Consider the following 18054-nt stretch of genomic DNA (forward strand, 5'->3'; position numbering starts at 1 on the left):
GCTTGAATTTACGATTACACGCCACCGTCCCGCAATTTCAATTCACGGTGATCGCTATCGGGGACTCCTGCAAATTTATAGCGGTTTAATCGTTGTAACGCAAACGAGATATCGAGGGTAAACAGATCGACAACGTTTACAGTATGGTCTCCCTTTCGCGTTACCGCCTCAAATAGACTATTTATATTCCCTTTTCGTTCGTTTTTACGGTTTCCTTTATGCGGCGAGCGTGCAAACATTTTACATTTGGCGATAATAATTTTATTTCGTACTCGAAGCTTTTTTTTTTATTCCTTATCGAGTCAAAGAATAAATTAGACGGATCGAAAAATTGGAAGAATCTTATTTTAATTTTGGTATCGTATGGTTGGGTGTTTCGAGAAATTTTTAATTAAATTATTGTGAAATTATCGGAGGAATAATTTATTTTTTTAAACAAATACAAATATTTGTTCAGGTCTGATATACTGGCTACGTAAAGAACGTATATATTTTTTACAAAACCATTACTTCATCATATTTTGTTGTTCTAGAATATATAGAATTCATACTGTTAAATGTTATAAAATATAGTATATTTTAATCTAATTAATTGTGTGTAAAAATAAGAAGAATAATATTGATTAGAGGAATATATAATTCTTATAATTCATCTCATAAGAATATTTCTTATTTCTTCTTTTATTTTAGCAATTTCGTAATATTTTAATTATATTATCGCAGCAACGATTTATTCTGACTAATAAAAATATAAAAATATCGTTATTCGATAATAACAATAATCAGAAATTTCATTTTTAAAACATTGCTGCATAATCTTTTCCAAGATATAGTAATCTCGATTTCAAACAGTATGATCGTTCAAGTCGATTGACGGATGAGATGCATGGAGCTTCCTGAGAGGAGAAATTTTCCTTCCGCACACGAATCTATCCTATCGCGAATTTCTGGGTTCGTCGAATTTCGAATTTATGGTCTGGCGAATCAACGTGATCGATTCTCCATAGTTTTTGATTTATCTCGTACAATATGTAAATCCATTATGATAAAAGATTGTAAAATGACGTATAATTTTAAATTAATTTCCTATAATTAATACTATTACGAAAAGAAACGGAATGAAAGTTTATCTTCTGGCTTCTTTAAATTCGAAAAATCTTTTTCAAATATTCATGATTGAATTTAATTAATATCGATTCCTTTAAATATCATTACGGCACGAGGACAACGCTAAAATCCTATATCAAAAACGATGGACACTCAAATAGAATTTTATCTTAAGGATACGCATACCTCCTCACAGAACCCTGTTATCCCATCATCTCCAAATAGAAACGCTAACGAAACCACGGAACGAATGGTCGCGTTGTGTCATTCACAAATTGTTCCAGTTGTAAGTGTCATGTCACCGAGTGTAGGGAATATTAGGATCGGTATGGCGGGCTGAATCGTAATTACAACGAGGTCCATGATGGAGAGCGGGCCACTCGAGGCGTGGAGTAGCTGGGATTAAATTGAGTGGCGCGACGCGAGGGCCGCATAATGCCGCGTGACCTGACGGGACCTCGCGTGCGAAAGCCATAACTAACCTACAAATATCCCTTGAAAACTTCTGTCGTGACCCCCGGCATCTGGTGGACCGCAGCGCCATTAATATGGCGGAGGAAAGTCTGGCGATAAACATTCGAATTTTCCACCTTTCTTACTTTACTAGCTTCGATACGTGGCAACAAATGACGAAACGTTATTTGATAAAATGAATTAATGAAATAGATTGAATCGTGTTTATTGGGTGCTTCTATGACGAGCAAAAAAAAGATAAGAGGAAAATTAAAGAATTCTATTTTAATATTTAAGATAACGATGAAACGAAATGAAACTTTTTTTTCAGATTTTATCGTTTGAGAATAATATATATTATATCGTCTCTAGTTTAAATTGGGTTCCAAGAACTTAAAATAATCAGTTAAATATATCTTTATGAAATTAGAAAATTAGATACAATTTTAAATCTTTTTTGAATATCCGTCACATGTACAAAATTATTGATAGTGCTTCGATATTTTCAATTTGCATAACCTCTATTTCCAGCATTATCCAATTCCTAAAATTTATATCGAAACATGTCGAACCACTACACGATAACCGCGATTATTTATTAAAACCGTAGCCATTTAATAAATAGTGCATTGTAACTAAATAGCTGTATTATTCGCCAAACGATCTACAGGCATAATGCGTGCCCTAATCGAGTGCCATATTGTTCGATTTAATCGGTTGAGCGACAATTTACCGGTTCCGAATATTTATTTTGTAAATTACTGGTTCCATTAATACGCTTTTACAGTGGCAATGGATAGCTGCTACGTAAGTGCAGATATCGCGAGAGTTAATAAACGTCCATCGCTTATTCTTCGGGCAAATAAAGATGGGTGAAGTAGAGTTCTCAGCCATCGATAAAAATTGCACGATTCGCGATCGACATTTTGAATTGATGCTTTCTGGTATTCGATTTGTCCTCGAGCCAATGAGATTGTCGATCGACATTGACGGACACCAGCCCCAATCGTTCCATGAATTCCAGATATGCTGAATAATTGGACAAGTTCGTGAATTTGAAATAAATCTTTTTTAACGATATGATATCTATGCGAAAGAATAATATAGTTTCTCGGCTGACTTAATATTGACTTTCATTATATCGGCTCGAAATGATTGAGTGTTATCTCTCGATCTGTATATACATATTTTTGTTCGATTTATTTTCCGTAGTTTCATAAGATATTCAACAAAATGAGATAAATAATGGAGAAACGAAGTTGTCGAGCCAAGGAATACGATCGAAAATCATAAATGTATAGAATACGTATTTTTATGAGTATTTTCGTTCTTTGAAATTGTGATCATATCTCTTTCTCTCTCTTTTGCATACTTAAATAAAACGTTACATAAAATGAAAAATTTCGAATTTTTATTGTAAACAATTGGATCAACGTTAATTCGATTTTCAAAAACGTAATTGACATTTTTATTACGTTCGATCGATCTCTCCAGCAACGAGTGATACGTTATTTTGAAGTTAAAATGTCAATTTTATTTCATACCCGACATATTCAATATATCGATATCTTTTCCAGTTATTTAGATTCGTACATTTGTATTATATTAACATTTGTATTGTATTAAAATTTGTATAAAAATAATAATATATATTCCATATAACAAAAAATATATTTACGACGAAACTTATTTCTTATATAATAATTTAAAAATAATAAATTATACTCTTTAATTGATCAATTGACAAAGTTCCAGATAAAGATCCTAATGGATCCTTGCCGAAATAACTGTCGGAATAAACAATGAATAGTAACAAATAATTTAATAAATTATTAAAAAAGTAATTGCAAAGCGATTTCTCAAAAAATGGTCAGATTTCCCGTTGATTGCATAATTTATGCGTGTGTGTGTGTGCTCTGATAATAATTCCCGTACGCGATGCTTCGTATCTTTTTCTTCGAATGCAGTTTTCGCGGAAGAAGTTCAATAAGGTAATACAAAATTACACGTAAGTTGGCACTGAACAGCCTCGTAACTTTTATTGGAATTCATTCGAAGTTTCGCGATTATCGCGAAGTTGAATTGCACTTCAACATCGTATTCAGGCGTAAAAGTTTCCCGATCCTGTGCACCGTACAATCTAGAGGGAAATGAAGAGGAATCGGCGAAAGTTGTACGACGAGATAGATACAAAATCTTTCAAAAAGAAAGAAAAAATACAACGTTTTTCTTCGGCAATTCTTCGTTTAAAATTCTTCCTAAAATCGTATCATATTCATCTTCCATTTCAATTTCTAATGTTTCTAAACGAATTATACATAGACCGTAATTCATGATACAAATGAGGTCATCGAGATTCTATGGCTCGAAATAATACGAAAGTGAGGAATAATGAAATTGCATAGGAAATTTCATTTTCGAGTGAATCAAGTTTGAAAATACAAGTGATATTAGCTATGATATATGGATTTTCTATAATATACCAATGATAAAAGCTTGTTTCAAATGTGAGAATAAGCGAAAAATGTAAAATATCTTCTTTTTTTCATTTAAAAATTCGTTTTCAGAAAAATCAAATTGGAAAATTCTATTCCATTATACACACTTGCAATCACTTGAGTTGTCATCTATCACTTGATTCTATTGTCACTTGATTCGCATCTAATTCAAAAATTAATTAATTTCGTTTACATTTTTAAAAAATTCTTAAGCACAATTTAAAACTCGAAAACGAAGCCTTATATAAAAAAATTTGTTCTTTTGTTTTATCATAGAATCTTCCTAATCTCATTTATACCAACAACTATCCCAATGAAAATCTTAAATGCTTCCTTTATGAAAGAATACGTGTGTTTTTACTTTTATTTTTTTAAAAAAAAACAAAGAAAAAAGATAATATTCATAACTTTTTCACGAACAAATTTAATATAAATTTCGTCGTTAGTCGCGTTACATTTACATTATTCTGTCGTTAAATTTCCATTTAAAGAATGAAATTTCTTTTTCTTCGCGAGACAAGTAATAAAAACGAAAACGTTTCACGAATAACAACTGCGAGGAACAATTTTTCATAGTCCATTACCGTTGCAAACATTGCCATGCCACAGAACAATCATTTCAAGCTCATTTTTTAATAAGCCAAATGAATTATCCGTAAGATAAAACGAATTTTTCTTTAATTTCACATATGCCCGTGTTAGAATTAACAATTATGACAATTATATCGTTTCACGATTCAGATTATTAATTTAAGTATTTAATAATTTCATAAAAATACTTTTCCCAAACATTCGTATTCTCGATTGATTATAATCCGATGATTTTCGTTGTAATATTATAATATTCACGATAATTCCGCTACGTAATACTGTAATATAGTTAGTCGACACGCTACGTTACATACGTTAACGAAAACGAATTCTCCACAGTAATTGTGGAAAATTAGACTGGCGTTTGACGTGCGTTATTGGCATGTATGCAATATTTGAGTTCAAATTTCACCGAATGCACGCGTTATACTCTAGTCATGCAAGATTAATTTAACATTTGGCATGGAGATTATTACAATACAGGCAACGTTCCAATTTCGTTTCTCGCGATGCGTGCATCTTCCATTCCACAAATAGGAAATTAATTTATGTTATAAATGTAGAAATTTTTTCCCCCATGTTTTGTTATTGTCAGGACATTTGTGTTTGTCAACAAGTTATTACACACTGTTGTGAAATATAATTCTGATGTAAATCATTCCAGATGTACGTCTGTTTTCAAGTTTTTATGAATTTTATATCATATTCTCTTAAAAATAATTTTTTAAAAAACACTGGTACAATTTCTCTCTTAACGGCTAAAGAAATTTCTACAAGAGACAGTAATAGTAAATAACAATATAATATCGAATACTTATAGCGTTAAATTTCAGGAAAATCCACAATAACCCTATCACCTGGATCGTTACATCCATTTCCAAAGTTCAGGATACAAGAATTAATTGAGAACAAAATTTTCCAGAATCACACATGTTCACTAACTGTATTGTTTATTAAAAATTCTCGAAAATTTCACTCTCAAATGGACTATATACAATATACCCCATTACACAATGATACCAACCAATGAATCATCAAATCCTTTGACCAAACTTCTGTCAAACCGAAAATTTCTCGCGTAAGATTCAATGAACGTGATATCGTGGATCTGACCGATTCTCCGTTAAAATCCCCCGGTAAATTCGCGATATAATTGCGAAGAAATCTTCCAGTCTTGGAAAATTGTTTCGTGAAACTGCGGACAGAAGCGGGCACGTTTCGTGTAATTTATGACCGCGAGATTGCAGCACTGTAACACAAGGTAATGGTAAAATGGCAAAGGCCGCCAGTTCGGCGGCATCATTAACGTCGAGTGGAATATTCGGATAGTTTCCCAGTTTCGCTGTTGCTTCGATTTCATCCCGGGTAATTCTCCATTGTACACCGAAACGCACCGTGACGGGGAAACTCGCGCGCGGATTCGAGCTTTCTAGGAGATTTTTGCCAAGGAAAGTGGAAAAGAAAATTCTTCGAGATAAAAATTGATTTTGGTGGAACTGATTCGAACGATTCAACATTTTACGGATAAGTGAGAGAGAAAATTTCTTATTCTAATAATGATTTCTTTTTTTAAATATTCGCGTCTTGTATTATAATATTTCTAATCATTCTAACGTTAAAGGAATCTGCAACCAGAGTCTTACATCATGCACGTGGTCTTTTGATCATCAATTAATTTGTTTTCAAAGCGCTCGAGTAAAAATTAAATTATGCTGTATTATTTGATTTGAAATATTTTTTCAGATGGAATTTTTCAATTTTCTCCATTTGAAGTAATATATTGAATAAATGAACGATATTGAAAAATAATATATTAATTTGGAAACTATACATGTACAGCAATGTATTAATCCAAAATGAATTAGAAATAGAAGAGCAATAAAAATCTGGGAAGAATAAATTCTTGTTTAAAATAAATAATGTAAATAGAATAATAAAAAAAATCGAATAATCTATATTTATATATTTATACATTTATCCATCAATGAAAAATAAAGCTCAAATCGAATTCTGGAATTAATTTAATATAAAAATATTTATGATCATGTTAACACAAATTTGCTGATTTTATTAGCTAATATTGCCCTCATAAACGCATATTAAACTAAGCTAATTACGATTCGTGGTCATGTCGAAAATTCCCTATCCTTGGAGAGTTGCCATCTAATCACTTTTAGAGGACTATCTTTCTCAGAGAAAATTTTGATCAACAAAATGAATTTTAAAGTTTATTAAACGCCACACGTGATATGATTCTAAAGGGCAAAATAAATTATACAACACTTTTTGATAATAAATGGATGAGCGACGAAATTGAAAACAAAATAATTTAACAATTTCTATGTAGTTTCCAAATAATTTTATCAACAATTCTACAATTTTTATAAACGTATTGAGATATTTTGTCTATTTCACCAAGATTTATTAATAATTTATTAATAAACAAAATTTTGTCAAATTTTTATTCTCTTTTTTTTTATATCTCTTCAAAAATTTAATATTAAAACATAAAAAAAAAATACTTTTATATTTTCCTATCACAATAATAAAATAATATTAAAATTTAATATAAATTATTTATTTATCATTATTTAATGATATTTATATCAGATATCATACGTAACTTTTTTATACTTGAATATCTTGCTTGTTTTTCATAATAACAAAAAAATATTTCAAATAAAAGTCGAATGATTTCACTGTATCATATTTCTAAATTATTTTATATTATTAATTTTTATTATTTTATATTATTAATTTTATTATTTTATATTATTAATTTTTTCGTAGATGGATGGGTAAAAATCTTGTAAAAAATTAGTTTCATTTCTTTTCGATAGTCTATTTATATGAATATCTCTCAAACTACTAATTTTTTAATTAATTCTTTATTTATTTTCGTATAAAAAATACATAAATTAATTTGTGAGAAATATAAGATCTTCTACGTGATTCTAACTCCTTTGAATATTTCCAAAAATAAGCAAGATATTCCTGATGATAAAGTTACATGGAAATCCAGTTATTGTGATACCAAATTTCTAAAAAAAAATTCTAAAATCCTTTCATACGATATCTTTAAGAAGAAAAAAATAATTGGGATTATCAATAATAAAATATTTCACGAAACTGATTAGACAATTACCATCTTTCGTAAGATCTTACGCATTAAGTTGATTGCTTGGGGCTATAATAAAGATAAGTAAATTTAACATTTGTCCAATTCTGTTCTCTACTTAGGGGGCGTACCTTTCAACTTCTTATCTTTCAATCCTAAGAATCTTAGACACGAAAGAAACTTTATTCCAGAAAATAGAAATTCAGACAAAAATATAAACACTAAAAATATTTCTTTTCCTCCATAAATTACCATAAATTATAACAATACATAGAGAAGGTTATAATGTGATCAGCTCTGCAGTAGTACAAACGTTTGTAGAAATCGAGGCAGGTTATCGATCTGATTAATTTCCAAAATCAATGTGACGAAATTCCAGCCTCATTATTATCATTTTAACCTAATAGAGGACAATTTGCGACAACAAAGTATATTTGACAACAATGTGGACACTTTTGCAAATAAATAACAACGTGCTATGAATTGATCAGTAAATATTACGAATATTACATAAACTGTTCGTGAATATTTGTTGGTAAATAAGCGTCTATGGAATAAATCGTAGTGCAAATTTTGAAAGAAGTGTTAATATGAATGTTCAGAAATCTGTTCTTTCGCAGCGTATATTTGATAATAAATTTTCAATGTGTAATTATGAATCAGAAAGTTTTATTCACATTCTTAAAATGATTTGATATTCAATGTATCAGAAAAGTAATTTTTTATTCGTTTTCATTATCAACAAAATGTTTAATGGTCCGTTAAACTGAAATGGAAATATAGCAACCGGGTATCATTAAATATAAGAAGTCGATCCATCGATTCAAATAGCGGGACAAACAGTGACGTCGATGAATGAAATGTAATTAAGAGTGGGTCGAATTAATCTTTTGTTAAAGCTCTCGCTATTAAAGGTGATTTTAATCATTCGATACTTAGAAAGAATGATTACGGATCGATTATCTCGAGGAAGTAATAAAAACTGACTCTTGAATCGAATTATCTTTGTAAATGGGAAACGTATAATGATTCCAATTGAAAATTGTTTCGATGACAAATATATATATATTTCTATTAACAAAATTATTTGATAAAATAATAAGCTTCGACAAGAACAGAATAAATAGAAAAAATAATAATAATAATAAAATTAGAGATCTTTCTGGAAAAGGAAAAGTAGTAGTTCTTTGATCCTTCGTTCAAACAGAAGGAGACGTAGATAAGATATTCATGGAAGAGTGATTAATTCTAAAGGGCAAACAAATATCAAACTCGATACATGAAAAGTCTGGCTGTTAAAACTTATTTATTGAATTACGAGAAATTTAAATTTCTAGATGAAACGAGACATTTTATCCAATAATGCAAATTTAAATTCACAACTTAATAAAATAAGCCATGAATTTTTACTTTGTCTTTCTTTTTAAAAAATTATTGTATTATTTAATATGTTTAAAATTCGAAAAGAATTCTTCTCCGATACAACATGTTTAAAATACGTGATCTAGTCCCAGCAATCTAGTCAATCCTGTTTCTCGTTAAAGTCCTTCGACACGTAGAACTGGACTCGACGGCAGTACACTCCCACCCACGATTCGATTCGCTATTAAGATATCCACGGCAAGATAACAGGAATCCCAATTTGTGTACAATCGATACGAAGGAGGCGAAATTAGCGAAATAATTTAGATCGGCGATCGAGATAGCTTGAAACTCTCTGCCAAGGGAAATCTGGATATCCTCGAACGAGGAAGAAAGAAATATTTCCGATTGGAAGAAGCATGAACGTATTAAAAATTAATATAAAATAATTAACAACAATTATAATATAAAAAATGTTCAGTGGAATGAAATTTCGATCGAGCAAAATTAATATCAATGGAAAATTAATTCTCGTTTTCAAACGAGAGAAAAAGTACCGGTTTAATCGAGGAATGTTTCCTCGATTGAAGTTTAAGTAAATTGATCATACTTTTAACGAAGTTATGAAAGAAGTTAAATTTTTGGGAGGCTAATTAATTGGACGGATTTCGTGTTAGAAGGACGAGGGAACGCTGGCACCTTGACCCAATTCCAAGCTCTCGTTCTCGCGTGCACATCCACTTGGCCACCGATCGGCGCGATCGTTCACGAAACGTTAATGTACTGTGACGATTTTTCATACGCTCGATAACGCCGAAACGAACAACGGAATTTCGCGCTTACGATTCCTGACCGGCCGCTTTTACGAGGCCGATCGGTTAAGTAGATAACAGCGTGGTCAAACTGGCACGAACTTTAACAGTTTTATCGCGATATTAAAAAACCTTGCGGGAATAAAGAAACTTCTAAGTAGGTATAGTTGTTAAAAAATATTAAATCATAATTGTTAAAATCTAGAAAATTTGAGTATGAGGAGATAAAACGCCATTTTAAGAGATAAATAGTAGCAAATAATCTTCGAATTATTGGAAACGATATAACGAATATATAATTGTTCATTATTATTTGTTAGATGATTTTTCTACGAAAATAAAACAAGAATAATATACGATGATATAATAAGAATGAATCGAAAAACTTGCATTACTTGTGAAATGATTCGATATTTTAATCAAAATTTAATTTTTTATTTCAATCAAACAGAATCTAAGATATTAAGTGAAATTCGAAATATTTATTTCGCCAAATGTTCCATTCGATATTAATATAAATTGATTTTGTATATAAAATTTTTATTTTGATAAAAATTTGTACGTGAAAAACGTAATCATAATTATACGTGAAGATTATATATATATATATTTTTTTTTTCATCAAAAAATTGATAAGATCGAAACCAATGTAGTGAATTTAAATTAGTTTATTCTCTTGATATATTATACACGATTAATTCTCTGCGTTTTCCGTGTTACTCATGCACTCGAGAATTGTGAAAATACATTTACGTGCATCATTGTTAATGCGATAATCACGATGATATTCGAAATAAATTATTATGAAATTTTTATGAAATACACAAGATCGATGATTTATTATATTCGATAATTATATAACAAAAAGAGAAATCTTTGTATAATTGTATAATTGAGGACGAAAAACGATTGGTTCTTGTTAAAATTAAATGAAAAGTTTAATTCTTAAAGGAAGAACGAGATGGATAAGTCTCATTTTCTTGATTCGAAATTGAACGAAAGATGTGATTGCAAATTAAGGAAGAGAATCAGGGTATCGAGTATCTTTTGTTAAACTTTCAAAGATTATTCTTTACATTGAATTCGAACGATAAATCAAAAATTTAAAAATATAATTTTCTAAAAGATTAAGAACTGAAAGATCTTTCTTTTTTTAATTCTAGCTTCTTTTTTCGTCCCGTTATAATATTAACAACAAATACGATAACGGTACGATTGTTTTCATAACAGAATTTCATTTTCATACTCGAAAAGTACACATGATAAAAATTCAATTTCGCTTAATACAATCGCGTGATTCGTTCAAAAGATTACTTCGCATCACTCGACAGCGAAATTATAAACTTTCAATTGGTTCATGTTAGTCCGGAACTCTTAATTACTTAAATTGCTTTATATCGCGAATGGAATCTATTAAAATTTTAAAATTATGAAATACGATATTTACAAAATTATTCTCCAAACTCTTTGAAATCCAAAAAATATCTTACACGTCAATATCCACTAGAAGGAATGCGAGAAGAAGAATAGTAAAATAGAATTCCTGAAATCTTGCGTTTTTTATAGAAAGTGACGACTTTTCATTCTCAATTTTCAATTTTTGAGCAGAAATATAGAATTGAAAATTATCGTTACAAACTTTTTGAAATAGTAGATATATTTTGATGTTCTTTTAAAAATTTTGTCATGGATTAATTTAGAAATATTCTTTCTAATCTTATTAACGTTTATTAAAAAATCATTATAAAAGAATTTTTGATGGAGATAGATACACATTGCGAATAATTTGCATAAAACTAGCCATGTTGCTACCACATGGTGTATCTTACAAATATTTGTCAGCATTTTCTCTTGCAAAGAATATTTTGATGAAAGAAATGATAGCTTAGCTGTTTTCTTTAGAAATATGGTTTAGCTGATATTATTTTCTTGTTAATTTAGCAATATTATAATCAACAATTAGAGAAATCTTTTCTATTTATTAATTTGTTTACTATATCAGTAAATATTTCTGATTTTTCTGTGAGATATGTGCATTATTTCTTAATACTTTTATAATGTTTCTGAATACACGTATACTTTCATCGTTGATTAGCTCAAATTACAAATTATATTAATCATCTCTTTCTCTTTATATATATCTTATCTTCTTTAAAATAGTTCTAGTTTGAGAAAACTAAAATACTCATTGTTCTGATGACAGTGCTAAAACTATTTTACACTTAGTCCAGTATTTTAACATTTAGAATATTCAATATGACTTTCGACGTGGTTTTTCAATACGATTTTTGAGAAAAAAATAGAATAAAAATCATACTCTTATTACACACTCTCACAAATTAAACATATTCATGTTATTCCAATCAAATTGAAATTAATATTAGAAATAATAGTAAAGTAATCAAGAAAACCAGTATCAGACTCATTACTTTTCCTTTTCATTTAAAAATAAACCAAAGAAACCGAATCATTTCTCACAAATATAAAAAAACAATTATCTCTTTACACGAAATAAACCCCTTCTCCCCCAAAGAAAACAATATATTAACCAACTTTAATCAAATTTACAAATTCAAATTACAAATTACCTGTTCACCACAATCTCTGATACATTTTTTTCATTGCGTGAACGCAATTCTCATGCTCCTTCGCGCAGCTTCTTGAATGAATCCCCTTTACCGCGTTTCCTATCGACTTGCCTACTCAAATTTCCTTTGATACACCCCTTTCCACAATCGTGTCTCGGTTTAATAAACTCCCACCCCTCGCGCCCATTGTATACGCGCCTTATCGCGGCTCGCGGCGATTCATTTATCGCGGCCAAAATCTCATTGTCGTTCCCCCGTTACGAAAAGATGCAAATGAGAGGGAAACATCCAGCGGCAAACACGGATACACGGATACTCGTCCACGGTATTTGTATAATTTATTCGTATATTTGAGTGGAGCGTACACAACCGATACCGGACATGTCGCCATAATGGACGCAGGCGAAAGGGACGGGATACATTTAATTAAACGGACAATCGAGTAGCGTCGATCGGCTACTCGATTGCCGGCAACAGCTGCCAGCTCTGCGTCCGGATGAATTTTTCCGAATTGATGAACTCGCGCGGAGTCATGGATACGTTATGATGTCACTCGATTCAATTCTTTTCTTTCTCTCCTCTTCATCTACTTTGGTTACTTTTGGACGGTTTTATGGGAAGAAGTAAATGTTATTCGTCGTATCTCGAATTTGATGCATCGTTGTCATTGTTATTTTGCATATATCCTTCTTGTTTTCTTCCATCATTCGATTCGATACTGATATTTCGAAAACATTAATCGAGCGAGATTTTTAACTCATCTGGTCCTTTCAAAATAAATTATTTCGAATTAAACGATAATATAACGTGTCTCTCCCTCTCTCTCTCCCTAAAAAACTCTCTCGATCAAACATTTAGAAAACTAAAAAAAGAGGAAAACAAACGCCCGGAAACCGGTTTCTGTATCAATCGTCAAAAAATTCGCAGTTACGAAGACAAACGGCGAATCTGGCAACACAAAGTGCGTCAGATACGTACGTCAAACGAATATTCGGCATCGAACTCGAATTTGCATCGGTGTATTTTCACGGGGTTTTCCAGGGAAACGTATCGTGGTTCGTTTGCACGTGAACGGGATGCAACGTTACATCCAAATATGATCGAAGACGCGAGGCAAAAGGGTGAAAAGGAAAAAAAAATGCAAATGCGCGTACCAGAACGCGTTACGCGTTGTTCGCCCGCGTTCTACGTATGCGTTTCGGTCGAACATCGGGTGTATAACCGAACGATTTCGTGCGTGGCATGGTCGTAAAATGTCAGGCCACTCGTTGCTCTAGTATTTCACCGACCTAACACCGGTTTCGCGTGTGCTTTGACAAATATTCGTTGATCATACCGAACGCTTTAAACGATCCTTTCGTGATTATTCGATGATGAAACGTTGGTTTTATTTCGCTATTCGTGATTTCACTCACGGCTTGTCGAAATTTATCGGAAAATGATGAAATTGGAAGTGAAATTACATTTTTCGTACGTTCGTGCAAAATTGTTGATCCTTTCTAACGAAGAAAAATAGCGATGCAACGATATTTGTCTCCGCTAATGAATAAACGTTTCTTATTGAAATAAATAAGATTTTAAAAGGAAATATCTATGACGATGAGATTATATTAAATTCCATCGAAATAATGACCAGTGAGATTATTTTTCCTCGTGACAGCGAGAATTATTCGTGATTAACGAACGAAATCTGAACGGGTTCGATCCTCATTTTCAGCTATTCAACAGGAATTCCTGCACACTGGTAATTACACGCGGCCAGCGCAACAGGGAACAAATATTTTCGTCCGCAAACGAGATCGCCAACAATCCAAGCGGATCTGAACGCGTGCAACGAGGGGGTATCATGTGCGTGCGCGTACGCAATCACGATCTTTCCTTGTTTGACCTCGTTCCGAACCCTATCGATTCACCGATAATCCGATATCCGTGCTCCACGATTCTCAATGATTGTTAAGGATCCGTTAAACGGAACTCGTGAAAATAAGTTAGAAAATTGCGTAAAATAGAATAATATTCCAAGTTAAATTACGTCCATGTTAAAATCGATCTTCTCTTTGAAAAATTTATATCAATATTACACTCGAATCTTGTTTAAATATTCTTTTATTAGTTATTTGGATTATATCGTTCCATTCCAAAGTTATTACCGAAATCGAAAGTTTTGAATATAAGTGAAGTTAGAATGGAAGAATTCTTTTTATATTTAATAAAAAATTATTAAACATAATTTATATCATTTCTTTATAAATCTTCCTGATTGTATCGCAGCGTTACATCGTATCGTTCAAACTAGAACAAAAGTTGAAGAAAATCTATTTCTTGGCTATTTAAGCGTATGAAAATTACGCGTGGATTCGCGATACGAAGCACTTACAGAAAACTAAGATTGAAGAATGGCGAGCTCATTAAGGTCAATGATTCCGTGTTGCCGGTTTACGACACAGTGAACAAAGTGAACAAGTAATAAATCAACTTGTGTGCAGAAATTTAATTTCGAGATGAACAACGGGGGAGAATATACTACAGATAAAAATCTCCATATAAATAAATAAATAAACAGATAAAAATAAAAAAATATATATCGTACAACGTTTCGTGCTATATTTATTTTATTTATTTAAATTTCAATTTATTTACATTTTCATAGACGGGAATATAAGTCTAAATGTATTTCGTAAATATCACGTGAAATCAAATTCTCGACACTGTTAATCAAACGGCCGAACACGATCTTCCGTTTCACGATCGCTTGGAGACATTTCAACGTGTTCCATTTCGAGGACTTCCGCTAGCCCGCTACACCGCCATTTTCGTTAATAGCGCTTCGAGGCGCTTCGTATTACGACCGTAATTAATATAATTCCAAACAAGGCGCATTTTGCAGTTCGCCTCTTAACAAAAACGGCTGCGTTGGTTTTATTAATTTTACGGTATAATGTAACGTGTGCACGTTGGCAATTTAATGAGAAAAGTATGTTCTTTTTCCGTGACACATAATATTGTTGCGATAATTACCTGCACTCTGTGTTTTAATTCTCTGAATTTATTACAATCATGCGGATATTAAAAAATTTTGACGAAGGAAATTATATGTAAATAACGATTATGATTAATATGAAAATAATAGAATTGCGAATTTACTTTATTCGTTATATATCGTTAAATATTTCATTTGTGGAAAAGTAATTTTCGATTTTTGAGATCTAATCTAACGAAAATGAAGGGAGAAAATTTTGTAGAGATTTTCGAGTTTCGGAAATCGAATTTCCATAAAATTAGCATTTAATTACGTATATGTTTTCTACCTGTCTATTTTATCATTTATTTTGTTCTGGAAATGTGGCTTAAAGAATTGTTCTAACGAACGATATTTGAAATTTAACGACAACCATTCTGAACTCGATATTTAACAAACTGCTTAAATCTCTATTAACCCGATAAAGGTACAATTCAACACCAAGAATTGTAAAATAATAAAGGATATGAGATGGAATTTCGTAATAAATTGATCAAATACGTACCTGAGAAAAACGAAAAACTCTTATAAAAACGTAATATTTTACATTTTATAACAACGATATGGATCGTATAATTACGAGGAGAAGTATAATTTTATTAGAATGAAATTACTTCGATGTTGATCAAGCGGTTGAAATGAGATATTCCATTTATTTGCATCATTATTAATACACATTTATTATATAATATTATCCTCTCGTCATTGTTTCGTCTTCTTTACATATCGTGGGACTGAATTTCATCAAATCTAATTCCGCGGATCAAGCGATTTCATTTCGAATCGAAATCCCGAGGAAATCATTTCACCCCTCCTCCCTCCGCATCCCTTCACAACTACAATATTCATGAATTTCATTCTCTCTCAAATTTCTTCTCCACCCCGGCCAAAAGCGGATATGGCACCAAATCCTAGCCGCATAAACGGTCCTTTCGTACGCGGCTCCGGCCCTATTCGCGCGGATAATGGCCCAGTTGTGTAAAAATGCAAAAGTCGTGGATACCCTCGTGTTGGTAAGATATTTTACCGCACTGCGTCACGGTAATACGGACAATTAAAAGATGAAGTTAAGGTCAGTTCATTTTGCCATTCGAAAGAAGATAAGAAGATTGATTGGTCGAATTCGTAAAAATAAATCGATCTTTATAATTCGTATTCATATAATAAAGCATCGGTTAGATCGATCATTCGAATTAATTCGTTGCATCATTGTCATTATTTTAGGCAACTAGTGCAGCGGTGAATTGATATAGCAATTACTTAATACATAAATTACGTGATATACGTTTCAAATTACAGAGGCGGTAACAAGTAATTTTATACGTAATTCCTGTAGTTATAAATTCAGTAAATACAATAATGTTTAGTTATTGGAACAGTTGGATTATTCGAATCGTCTCGCAGTTAGTTTGGATAATTGACGTTCCACTTAATGTTTAGCTTTGAAATTACGCAAATATATAAAATTATATCTCCCAGTTTAAATTTTTAGCAAATGCTTTTCATAATTACATTTGTACTTCTTTAGAAATAGGTTAACATTCACGCAGTGCAAGCGATTGAAAATAAAAACATCCCACATCCAATCGTTACAACTGTTATATTTATATAATTTCTCGTCAAACTTAAAGGCTCGTTACGTTAATGCGCCAATTATGATTGGGTCAATCGTCATGGAAACGCAGCTAAATGAACGTATCGTCTTTGTTTCAACCCCATTTCGACGGAGCCCCGTTATTGATGGATATGCACAATCGGATGTTACAACCGTCTCTCCTTATCTGATGCCCTTTGCTGGCAACCACGTATGCAACTGTCCGATAAAGTTGTTTATTACAGATTTAGATAGGATTCAGAGACGTCTATGGTAATCTCAAACTTGTCCGATATATGACATTCGTTCGGATTAATGCGTTCCAGAAATTAATCTTTCCGACAAATAGACCTCTGCCGAATGTCTTATGCTTTGATAAATAATTTCGAATTTAAAATTAACACCTTCTTTGTAAAACATATCTTTTCGTACAATTATACGTTATAAAATACAATTACAAAAATAATTAAGCTTCTGTCTTAACTTGTCCTCTGACACGAATAATATTAATTCACGAAATATCAACGACTTTATGACGACAACATTTAAAACGCAATTGAGACAAATGTTTGATAATGTATCATTAAAACCCCTATCGCGGGGAGGACGTCTTCTATGCAAAATATCCAACAGCATTACCATACGTTCGTTGTACACAATCGGAAAAGTTACGAATTCAGGCCGCATATCGCTCGGCACGAATTCAATAATCTTGAGCATAATCTGACTGTTGTAACGCGGATATATTAATACAAGAGGCAGTGACGTGCTCCACTCGAGCGGGAACAGCAACAATTCTAATATCACGAAACGTTGCAACGTGGTGTTCCTAGAAAATTTACTAATCCATAAATCCTGTTATAGTTCGTTGCATCCGTCATAATATCGTATTTTGGACTTTAACTGCAAGAT

General features: G+C 31.6%; 1 protein-coding gene across 5 annotated transcripts in view; it reads right to left on the reverse strand.

Annotated features, from left to right (window-relative positions):
* LOC107993497 (lachesin) overlaps positions 1-18054 on the reverse strand; it is a 405235-nt gene that overhangs the window by 249779 nt on the left and 137402 nt on the right. The gene's annotated exons all lie outside the window — the stretch shown is intronic.

The sequence above is a fragment of the Apis cerana genome, linkage group LG6 (assembly GCF_029169275.1).
Source record: "Apis cerana isolate GH-2021 linkage group LG6, AcerK_1.0, whole genome shotgun sequence".
NCBI classification, from domain to species: domain Eukaryota; kingdom Metazoa; phylum Arthropoda; class Insecta; order Hymenoptera; family Apidae; genus Apis; species Apis cerana.